Source organism: Haliotis rubra, unplaced genomic scaffold (assembly GCF_003918875.1).
Source record: "Haliotis rubra isolate DU_JTF1 unplaced genomic scaffold, ASM391887v1 Scf123, whole genome shotgun sequence".
NCBI classification, from domain to species: Eukaryota; Metazoa; Mollusca; class Gastropoda; order Lepetellida; family Haliotidae; genus Haliotis; species Haliotis rubra.
The window spans coordinates 1,128,783-1,140,014 of record NW_025765148.1 but is presented as its reverse complement, the minus strand read 5'-3'; the positions used below and the strand labels follow the sequence as shown (position 1 = coordinate 1,140,014).

General features: G+C 38.6%; 1 long non-coding RNA gene across 1 annotated transcript; it reads right to left on the bottom strand.

The window, feature by feature from the left end:
* Window positions 1-541: 541 nt before the first annotated feature.
* Window positions 542-10,184, bottom strand: LOC124266098. The gene is made up of 3 exons (XR_006895635.1): window positions 10,073-10,184; window positions 1,281-1,286; window positions 542-552 (listed from the first exon to the last, which is right to left on the bottom strand). It is a non-coding gene; the product is annotated as an uncharacterized LOC124266098 (long non-coding RNA).
* Window positions 10,185-11,232: the final 1,048 nt, after the last annotated feature.

Genomic DNA, 11,232 nt, shown 5'->3' with positions numbered 1-11,232 from the left:
TCCAATCACACTTACAATACAAAGTTATATAAAAAATCATCACTCATACACACATTCTTGCATAAGAGTATTCATACATTTGTTAATTACACTATTAAATACTTTACTGAGAATGCTTACTTATCATACTTATTTATGTTATTTATTCATTAATAAAGCATATAGCAATAATGTACTATAATTACTAACCTTGGAAGCAGCTTATTTAGGATGTTGAATTGCTGTGCATATTAAGCAATGGTGACGTGCTGAGCACATCAGGTGAGTGTGACAAGTGCTGTGTAAGTGAAAATGGCTGATGTCATTTTAATGTATGGCTAAATCTCAGCATAAACGCCAATGGCTGAAGGGATGGTGTAAATCCAGGTAGGGTCCATGCAGGTAGCAAAAGTAATGGAAGTCCACATGACCCCTAGTATAGTGATCTACCTTCAGTTGTTGGCGATATATAGCTCATTGTTGCATTGTATTGTCCAAAATAGTTGTCTACATTTTAAGATATATGCTAGCTAGTTTTAACCCATTTTGTGATAATCTAGTCACTTTACTGTTCTTAGTTGACAGGGTTTTATACATTATGTGTCTTTATCATGAATATAGAATTTGCTTTAGTCACGATAGAGCTGAAGTATTGCCGATGTGACTTTAATACTTACCTCACTCACTCACTCACCGATGATTTGTCTCATAACTTTGGACACCCTAATAAAAAAAAGTTGCACGTGTGCAATTGAAATTTCACAACACACGCGTGTTGATTACCTGGCTGGTCCCCCCATCGTAAACATAGCGGTAAGTCACTACACAATTTGGTTTCTTTGCATTTATTAGATTGTGTGTTAGTGATCACTTCATCGGTCTCAACTACAAGCGAACGGACTGTAATTACAAATGTGAACACAAATGGATAGAGAATGATCTGGATTGACTCCCGAAACATGGTTCGCGTGGCGGCCTTGTTAGAAATCGGATTCGTACTGTTTGAATCTATCCAGGCATCATGAGCTTCTATGGTACAGTGGTTTCTCATGATTGGACATTTGCAGTATGAGCGGGACTCCAAAAGAGATGAATATTTCCTTCTTAAGCTTGCTATAGAATAAGCCTATTGATGTAACCTTTTGATGTGTTTTTTTTCAGACAAATTTATTTACACTGAGAATAGAGGGAAGTGCAGATTGCTATGAGGATGTGTTTTTGTTAGTTATGTCACATTAATTAGTGTTTAATTATCACAAACGTTTAAAGCGCTGATTGTAGATTTGAACTCGTATTTGAACTCGCATCTTGAACCTGAGCTTTGTGTTTTTGCCTGTTGAGAGTAACTTAGAGTTACCCGCCCTGCTGTTATGCTTCCGGCGAAGGATCGAGATTGTGTGGGGTGGTGGGGTAGACCAGTGGTTAAAGGGTCCGCTTGTCACCCCGAAGACCCGGGTTGGACTCCCCACATGGGTACGGGGTGGTGGGGTAGTCTAGTGGTTAAAGCGTTGGCTCGTCACGCCGAATACCCGGGTTCGATTCCCCACATGGGTACAATGAGTAAAGCCCATTTCTGGTGTCCCCCGCCGTGATATTGCTGTAATATTGCTAAAAGCGGCGTAAAACCAAAACTCAGTCAGTCAGTCAGCCACATGGGTACAATGTGTGAAGCCTATTTCTGGTGTCCCCCGCCGTGATATTGCTGTAATATTGCTAAAAGCGGCGTAAAACCACACTCATCCACTCGACGATTGTGTACTAGCGTAGTATTCGCTGGAATTCTCTGGAACTGTACAATAGTTATATAAGTGGTGGTTGTACTACTACTGTGGATTTACGCTCGTCTGTCTGCTAACATCAACTTTTTCAAGAGGCCTCGTCTACACTGAATGCAACGACTGTCAACAAACTTAATCTATTTACCAGAAATATAAAGCCTTTTCTGAGTTAATATTTACATTATTACAACATTATACATACAATCTATTGATCGTTCGCCACTGATGGTAGATCACCATACAAGGGAACCATGAGTACTTTTGCTTCCAAGGGGCGGTGGGGTAGGCTAGTGGTCAAAGCGTTCGCTCATCACGCCAACATGGGTACAATGTGTGAAGCCCATTTTCCCCCGCCGTGATATTGCTGGAATATTGCTAAAAGCGGCGTAAAACTAAACTCACTCACTCACTTTTGCTTCCTGCATGAACCCTAGCGGGATTTACACCTCTCCGACACCTGGAACGCCAGAAACCAGGTCGCATTGTGATTCAGTGAAGCAAAGGCAGTCCGCTATGCCAACAAACAATTCTTACTGGCTCAAGATATTGTGCTGAAGGCCATGTATGTTAATATTTCATGTCATTTCTTTGTGCACTCAAGGATTTACATTCAACGTAAACATCCAACCCATTATCAAGCGGTTAGGCTCACGAGATGCCTATTGACGTTACAAGTTCCAGAGAAATGGAATGGTTGTGAGTGAGTGAGTTAAATTATAATCACACCGGCAATACTTCAGCCTTATCGTGACTGAAACAATTCATTTATTGTATTGATAATAATAATATTGTTTATAGAATCATTAACTGGTTGATATATGTTAGCGATGGTGTGAAATACTTCTGATAGCTATCGTCACATTTACACGTTTTATGCATGTAAATCGTCTGAAATATAAAACACCAGATACATGTACTGTCATTAAGGGGTGAACAATATAATCAAAATGGATGAAGTTCGAGAGTTTAGCAACAAGGAAGTGAGAACGTATTTCTGAAGAATCGGTATTACTTACTATGCTACCTACAACGAAACCAATACCCCATGTGTTGAGGGAGTATTACCGCAGTTGAGAAGAGATGGTACTATGAATTTCTATGGTACAGTAGTTCTTATGAACGGGTGTTTGCAGTGTGAGCGGGACTGGAAAGGTTGTGAATATTTCCTTTTTGAGCTTGCTATAAAATAAGCATGCAGCTTTAAAATTAAACCTTTGTTATAACAACACAATGGATGTGACCGGCTTGAAAGAACAATGGGGATATTTAACTGGCTGATATATCTTACCTATGATGTGAAATACTTGCTGATAGCTATCGTGCTATTTACCCGTTTTCTGTATGTAACTCGTCTGAAAAACAAGACACCAGATACTGTCATTAAGGGGAGAACAACATAATCATAACGGATGAAGTTCGAGAGTTTAGCAACAAGGAAGTGAGAACGTATTTATGAAGAATCGGAATTACTTACTATGCTACCCAGAACAAACCAATGCCCCATGTGTTGAGAGAGTATTGTGTATTCTTTAGAACACCATGTACAGATACCACATCCAAACTCACACTTATCATTATGTGGATATTGCAAACAACAGCAGTAAACAATTTCCACAGCAACGTAGTGAAATTGACATATTTTGCTGAATACTGACATCTAAATCTGACTGATGAAATTGACATCAGCGTGGTTTCGTTTCGTGGCAAAGTTGTGTATCAAGTCTGGGCAGGAACCGGTGATTTGCTCAAACTGTATAAATCCAGACAATCCCTATTATCACCGAAGCATGACACATATTCGGTTGTTTATGTCAATATATTGAACGTCAGAGAAAATAAACATCTCGATGTTTATGCCGCGAGAGATCCCACTGGCGCTAACAACGAGAAGAGAAGGACATTGTATGGCTGATGTTATTGTTTTCTTCAAAATTGCCTTCACCACCAGGGAGTGCAAGGTGGAACCAAGCAATGCAAATTTAATGCAAACACGAGATTTAGAAAATCGATGGCTTGGAAGAATATGGTCATCTTCTGCCCAAAGGAATCTAAATACACGCATTTCAGCGACTCCAGACCAAGGTAGCTCTACTATCCAAGTGCAGCGCATTAGCATGGTCCCAGTGATTATGTGTTTCATTGTAAGTTTCATTTGTCCAGTTCAACTACTTTGCTTTAATGAAACATCAATCACAGAAGATAACCAATATTTGGAAAACAACTTATTAGGCATCATTAAGGGAAGGGTGTCTGCTGCACGAGAGTGTGCCGTTGAATGCTATGCCCATCACGGTTGTTCCTCATTCGGATTCGAACCTAAACTTCGCACCTGTCACCTTCACAAGAAAGACAGTTCCACAGCACCAACCGACCTGGTGACGAAACCACCATGGCAACACAGTGATATTTCACATTTTCCCAAGGTATGCATTTGAACGTATTTAGGTCTTAATTTGCCAATACGTATATGCTTGTGGATCCAGAAGGCCAGCAGCTAGGGCCCATGAAGGTAGGAAAGGTTTTGTAAGTCCCCATGCTCCCTAGCATGTTATTCTACCTCCAGTTCAAGATCAAGATGGTTTATTGTACATAAGGGCTCTGGCCCGTATACATAGTAATGTAATGACAGGCAAGGTATGGACATTGCAAACAGTGGAAAGCATCATAACATTGTTAGATTAGTTGACAGGAGAAATTAAACTCTTCCTTAAAGACAGCGAATGTGTTAAAAACATGGCTTATTTTACATGGACAGATTCGTCTTTTGATGATAAAATTCTTATAAATGTTTCCCTTGTAGGGTGACCCAGATATTTTTGTGGAATGTACTCCTTTCTTAAATCGGCATAAGCGTCAGATATAAATAACAGATGATATTCGTCTTCGATATCCGCCATACAGACAGGGCAAAATCTGAGATGTTTGGCGAGTGACTTGTTACGGCCAGTATTGATCATTATATCTGTCAAGCCAAGTCTAAATCTAATAACTGTATTTCTAAATTTCTTGCTTGTAATGTTTGATAGATATGTCTCAGGTTCGATCAATGTTTTAAAGGATCTATTTACATCAAATCTTGAACTTAGATTAAGGGTATTCATCAAATTCTGGCGAAACATATCCACGTCTCTTTGGCGAAATTCATTCATAAACAGCCACTCGTTACCGACACCTTGGAAAATCCACACATATCCAAATCCATACGAAAATAACAGATATCTTATATTTGATGCCCATGTTACATAACCAATATTATCTAAATTAAGTAGCATGTTATATGACTTTCTTGGTAGACGCTGTTCATGCATTTTCAGTATTTTGAACCAGTATTTTATGCAGCGAAGGTGAGAGTTTATATAAAGTGGGTATCTTCCACATTCTCCATATACCATATAGTTTGGTGTTGTAATGTTAACATTAAGGAACTTCTTACATGCCAATAGATGTATCTTTTCAATCGGTTCAAAAGTCTGGAAACCCCATATCTCCGCCCCATACAAAGCATTGGTTGTATCTGTGCATCGAAAAGTTTAAAAACATCTTTGGTGTTATTGGCGCTAATGGATATAGTGATGAAAGCAGATACACCAGAGCCTTTTTGCTTTTGCTGATAAGGCAATAGCAGTTTTACCCATATTCAATGTATAATTAAAAGTATTCCAAGATATTTGTATTCAGAAACTATTTGCATTGGAATGCCGTTATAAGACCATTTTTCGCCATTAGCGATTGGTCCACCCCTTCTAAATACAACAATATTTGACTTATCAAGATTAACATCTAATTTCCATTCTTTCGAGTAGTTCTCCAGAATGTCTAATTGGTTCTGTAAACCTACCACTGAGTCCGATACTAATATCACGTCGTCAGCAAACAGTAGCATTAAAATCTCCAAAATATCAGGATATAGTTGTACACCATGTTTGCCTTTATGAATTATTTCATTTTCCAATTCGCTAATGAAGAAGGAAAAGAGAATAGGGCTTAACAAACATCCTTGTTTCACACCCAGTGGGCACTCAAAATAGTCAGTGAATCCCCCATTGCTACGCACACAAGCCTTTACGCTGGCATAAATACCTCGTAACATAAATAACATTTTCCCATCTAATCCCGCCCGCTTTAAACAAGCCCACAATTTCTGTCGATTTACAGAGTCAAATGCTTTCCTAAAGTCAATAAATGCTACATATAATTTACGTTTTCTTCTTATTAAGTACTTTTGCACAATTGCATACAATGTAAAAATATGATCAGATGTGGAATAACCTTTCCTAAAGCCAGCTTGTATTTCAGGAATTTTATCTCTAATATTAGCCCACATGTTTAATCTTTTGTTGAGGATAGATGTAAACAATTTACCAATACTACTCGTCAGAGATATGCCTCTGTAATTGTCAGGGTTATTGATGTCACCCTTCTTATGTAGAGGTACTATGATAGACTGTGCCCAGGTTCTTGGAAAGTATCCAGTCTTAAAGACATAGTTAAAACATTTATGTAAAAATGGCAATATAATGTCTTGGGAAGCTTTTAACATCTCCACTAAAATCTTGTCCGGACCAGGTGATTTTCCGTTTTTAAGATTTCCTATGGCATCGACAATTTCGGTTTCGGTTATTATTGAATCAAGGATTTCAGCATCAAGTTCTGTATAACCACTGGTCTCCAAACTAGCCTTAGATTCCTGCAAGCTAGCTGTATCATTACATTCATATTCTTCATGAAAGTGTGAAAAGACAGAACGGAAGTGTAACAACCACTGGTCAGTTGTTATCTTACAAACCACATTATCTTTACTTTTCAAGGAACGAATCTCCCGCCAAAATTTATCAGAATTTTGAGTGAAAGTGCTAAGTTTTTTCAATCGGAGATCTCTTGTTTTGCTCTTATATTTTGGACATGATTCTTTATATTTATTTCTCAAAGTACAAAAAGTATTTCTGTTGTAATCGTGTCGTGTAAGTATAAATTTCCTAAGCGCCCTCCTCGCTTCACGCTTTGCAGACCTACACTCGTTTAAGGGTTGGCGTCTTAAAGTCTGGCATCTAAAAGCTGGTCTTTTCATACATTTGGCTGCATCCAGTAGATGACTTACGAACTGGCTAAGAGCACCATCTAGATTAGTATCTATATATTCAGTAAAACTGTGAAAAAAGGCATTAGCTTTGCCTGTTAGGCAAGCTATAAAGTGATCTGATAAAGCACTGTTCCACCTGTACGTTTCCGCGAGATTAAGTGTAATACCTGGTTGTTTATCTGACAGCGAATTAGGAGAGTAACAAAAAAGCTCCAAGGGCTGGTGGTCAGATTCAAGACTTTGACCCACATTTAACATAGCTATTATGTCGAAAAACTCAGCTGAAGAGATAAAATAGTCATTTACACTACTTCCTTGTGCACTTATGAACGTAAATTCACCTTTAGCATCGCCAGGTACTCAGCCATTAACAATGAACAATCCATATGTGTAGCATATATTTAACAATTTTCGACCACTATCGCTGGATTTCCTGACAGGATCATTATCCCCATCAATAAAGGAAGAACCAATAATATCGGCAGCCTCGTTTTCAGCCTCAGGTGAACACGGATTGTTCTCACTTGCAGTTCTAGCATTCATATCGCCACAAAGAAGAATTGCACAATTACTGAAGGAAGAAATATTTTCAAATAGGAATTCCTCAAGCTTATCGAGTGCACAAGAGAAGTTAACTGTGTGATAATAATTTGATCCCGTGGGAGGGATGTATACGCAGATAAGTAAAATATCCTTGGTAAAACCAAAAACATTTTTGCCAATCTTTATACAAATAAAGTTGTCCACCCCTATCGTGAGTATCTGGAAATGCTCACTGAACTTCTTCTTTATACATACGCATACACCACCGCATAAGCGACCATATTTTGCCAGTTTAACAGCAGGTGCAAAACATATATCGAAGTCCGCAAACCAATGCTGTGGTGTTGTACTAAGGAAGGTTTCTGTTAGACACACAATGTCAAATGAACTAATATAGCTAGTAAAGTTTGAGTCTTGATATTGACCTATGAGTCCGTTTACATTCCATGATAGAATGCGCAAGTTAACCCCCTCATTGACAGACGTAAATGTGTTGCCATTACAAAGGCTAAAGTCATCAACGTTATCATTTTCACTAGTATCGCTGTTAAAAGCTTCCTGGTTACTGACACCCGAGCCTTGGCCACACCCCTATGGCTGTGAATTCCGTTCAGGCGTAGTGCGAGAGCTAGGGCGTCGTGCTGTCAGCGTTCTTCGGGTTGTAGTGGATTCATCGAGTTGATTTTGGGTTGTACGACGTGTATCCGGTTCAGTAACTAATTTGCCATACTTGAAGTATCCCCTGAGACCCGTACCTTCAAGTTCCTTGAGCTGTTGTCTTTGTCTGGCTGTTAGATCTCTAGAGATTCCGTATCCTGCATTCTTTAGTGACGTTCTCGCTTTGAGTGCCTCAATTTTGTCTTCCGTGTCCTTGAACTTGGCGATCAATGGGCGTGGTCGATCGGAACCTGGACGTTTAGCCCCCAGTCTATGAGCGCGACTAAGATCCGACGCTTACCACTTCTTTATCTTGACGAATTTATTCATCAAGTTGACCACCTTCTGTTTGCACATCACATAATCCTCATCACTGCATTCGGTTACACCATAAATGATCACGTTGTCACGTCGGCTAAATGCTTCGAGGCGGTTAATTTTATCATCAAAATCTGAAATCTTCGTCTGCATAATGTCAACTTTTTCTGATAGTGCATCAATGTCGTCGTACATAATGCTGCTACTATGTTTAACTTCACTTATTTCCTTCTGAATTCCGCTTATCGTCGCCTCCATCTGGTCACATTTAGACGTTAGCGTTTGCACGTCGTTTCTAAGGGAAGTAATCTGGCTTGTTAGGTCTGTTTTGACATCACGTAATTCCTTAAGGATAGTTTCTTGTACTTTCTTCAATGTTACTGGGCCTGGATTTAGCTCGATATCACCTGAGCACAAAAGTTTCCGAGATATCACACCGCTGGATACAGGTAACCTCCAGTTGCTGGTGATATCCAGCCCGAGTTTTATGTTGTATTGTCCATCAAAAACGGTTACATTTTACAGTTACATGCTTGTTTTAATTCTCTATGTGAGATAATCTCCTTCTCGCCTTCTTTCTCCTCTTCCTTGGCAATTCTTGAGGCCACAAGTTAACCTAACACTGAGAACTTTTAAAATCTGAAACTAATGAATTACAATATAAACAATAATTTAATCAGTTAAAAAGTAAATATAATACATAAAAATCCTTATTTACAGATGGGTCCAAGGATGGTGGCGCAGTGGCTTGTGCCACTGTCGTTGGATCCAGAACTATCTTCTAGATTACCAGATAACAGCTTAATATTCACAGCAGAAGCAAACGCAATACTAACAGCTCTTAAGTATATTAATAGACGCCCTAGATATAATCAATGTGTCACATTTTCAGACACTCTTTCTTACCTTCAGGCTATGGATAATCTGTCTGTTAAACTTCCACTTTTAATCGAAGTAATTGAATTATATAATGATCTTGCTACCGGCCAATGCGACATTGTCCTCTGTTGGTTACCCAGCCACGTTGGCAGTTCTGGGAACACAATGACCGATTTTGCTGCTTAGGCAGCACTCAACAAATTTGTGACACCACTTCTCATCCCATACTCTGATTACAAAGCTATAACTAGATCACATATTCGTGATCTGTTGCAGAAGAAGTAAGACACTCAAGTAGGTATAAATCAGTTACATCCAATAAAACCAACTATCGGTTACACCTACTTGGTTTGACTGTCCAGATTGGATGACGTCATCATGGGACGATGTCGTATTGGCCACAGCAGATATACTCGTGAATATTTGTTAAAAGGTGAAAATCCTCCATTTTGCATTCCTTCTTATGAAAGAATCACGGTCAAGCACGTCCTGCTTGACTGCAGTGATGTTTCCATCACATGTGATCGATATTTCACAGTTTCATCCTAAAGGATCTTTTTCATTTAAGTCCTCATTTAATTTTTGGTTTTTCAAAGGAAATTGATTTGATTCATAATTTTGATCATGTACTGTAATTAATAACTTCTTTTTAAATTTGGTCGAATGAATACATAACTACATTAAACGCCAAAAGAAACGTTACCCTCTTGCGTGAGTCACGGAGGTAGCTATCTTCAGCTGGCATTGCGATGCGTGGACGGCCACTTCTTGGTCTGTCTACGGCGACCCAGTCTGACTGGAGCCCTGAATAAGTCTTATAACAGGGATACGGTGGCACCAGAGGGCGTTGGCAGCAGCACTGTATGTCGACCCCACCTACACCATCCCAATGGCTCTTTCTCTCTCTTCAGCTGTTAATCGTGGCATACTTCTCGTACTTGTGTATCACATAATGTCTCTCCATACCCTATAGAATCATTCCACTTGTGAAATGGATGCAAATAACTGCTTGAATATTGCTGCGTTTTGGCGATTGATATTGCTATGTGTACACAGAAAATGAAAAAAATATTACTTTGCAAGCAAAAATGTTAACAAAGATAATTTTAGAAGTTAGTAAACACTTTTTCACGATACCAAAGACACATTTTACTTGCTTTCAACAAGTAAAATTATTTCAACTTTTAAAGTATTGTAAAATTATTGTCCTCCTGAGAGGGTACGTAAGTCCTGAAACTTTCAAAGTAAATTTAAAACTTTAAGGTGTAGAATTTATGTGATTTTCAATTATGGCTGAATTTTCCTACAATCGCCTGCGGCTGAAGGGATGGTGTAAATTTAACTAGGATCCATGCAAGTAGAAAATGCACTGTAAGTCCCCATGGTCTTTAGTATGGTGATCTACCTTCAGTTCTTGGCGATCCATAGCCCGTGTTTCATATTGTATTGTCTTCTTTAATTATATAATGTTTTAGTTTTACATGCTAGTTTTATATTCATATATGTGAAACTCTAGTACTTTTTCTGTCGTCGACAGGTTTTACTCTTCAGAATGTTTTCATCTTTATTGTGTCATTGGTTTTCGTCAAGATATGGCTGATATATTGCCGATGTGACGTTGAATATTAACTCACTCACTCACTTAAGACCACATCATTCAATGTATGTTTATCATTGCCTGAATTTTAATCGTAGAATGTTTGTAGATGTAAATCCAGCTAGGACCCATGCAGGTAGCAAAAGTAATGTAAGTCCCCATGGTCCCTAGATCTACCTTCAGTTGGTGGCGATCTAGAGCCCGATGTTTATTGTGTTGTTTTGAAATCATTTAGCATTTTACACTGAACTCAAACTAGTTTTATTTAATTTGTGATAATCTTGTTGTTATACTGTCCTCGCTGACAGGTTTTCAAAAAGTACAAATATATTTATTCTTAGTACATAACTTTTTGTCGTCACGATATTACTGAAATATTGCCGATGTGACGTAAACGTTTT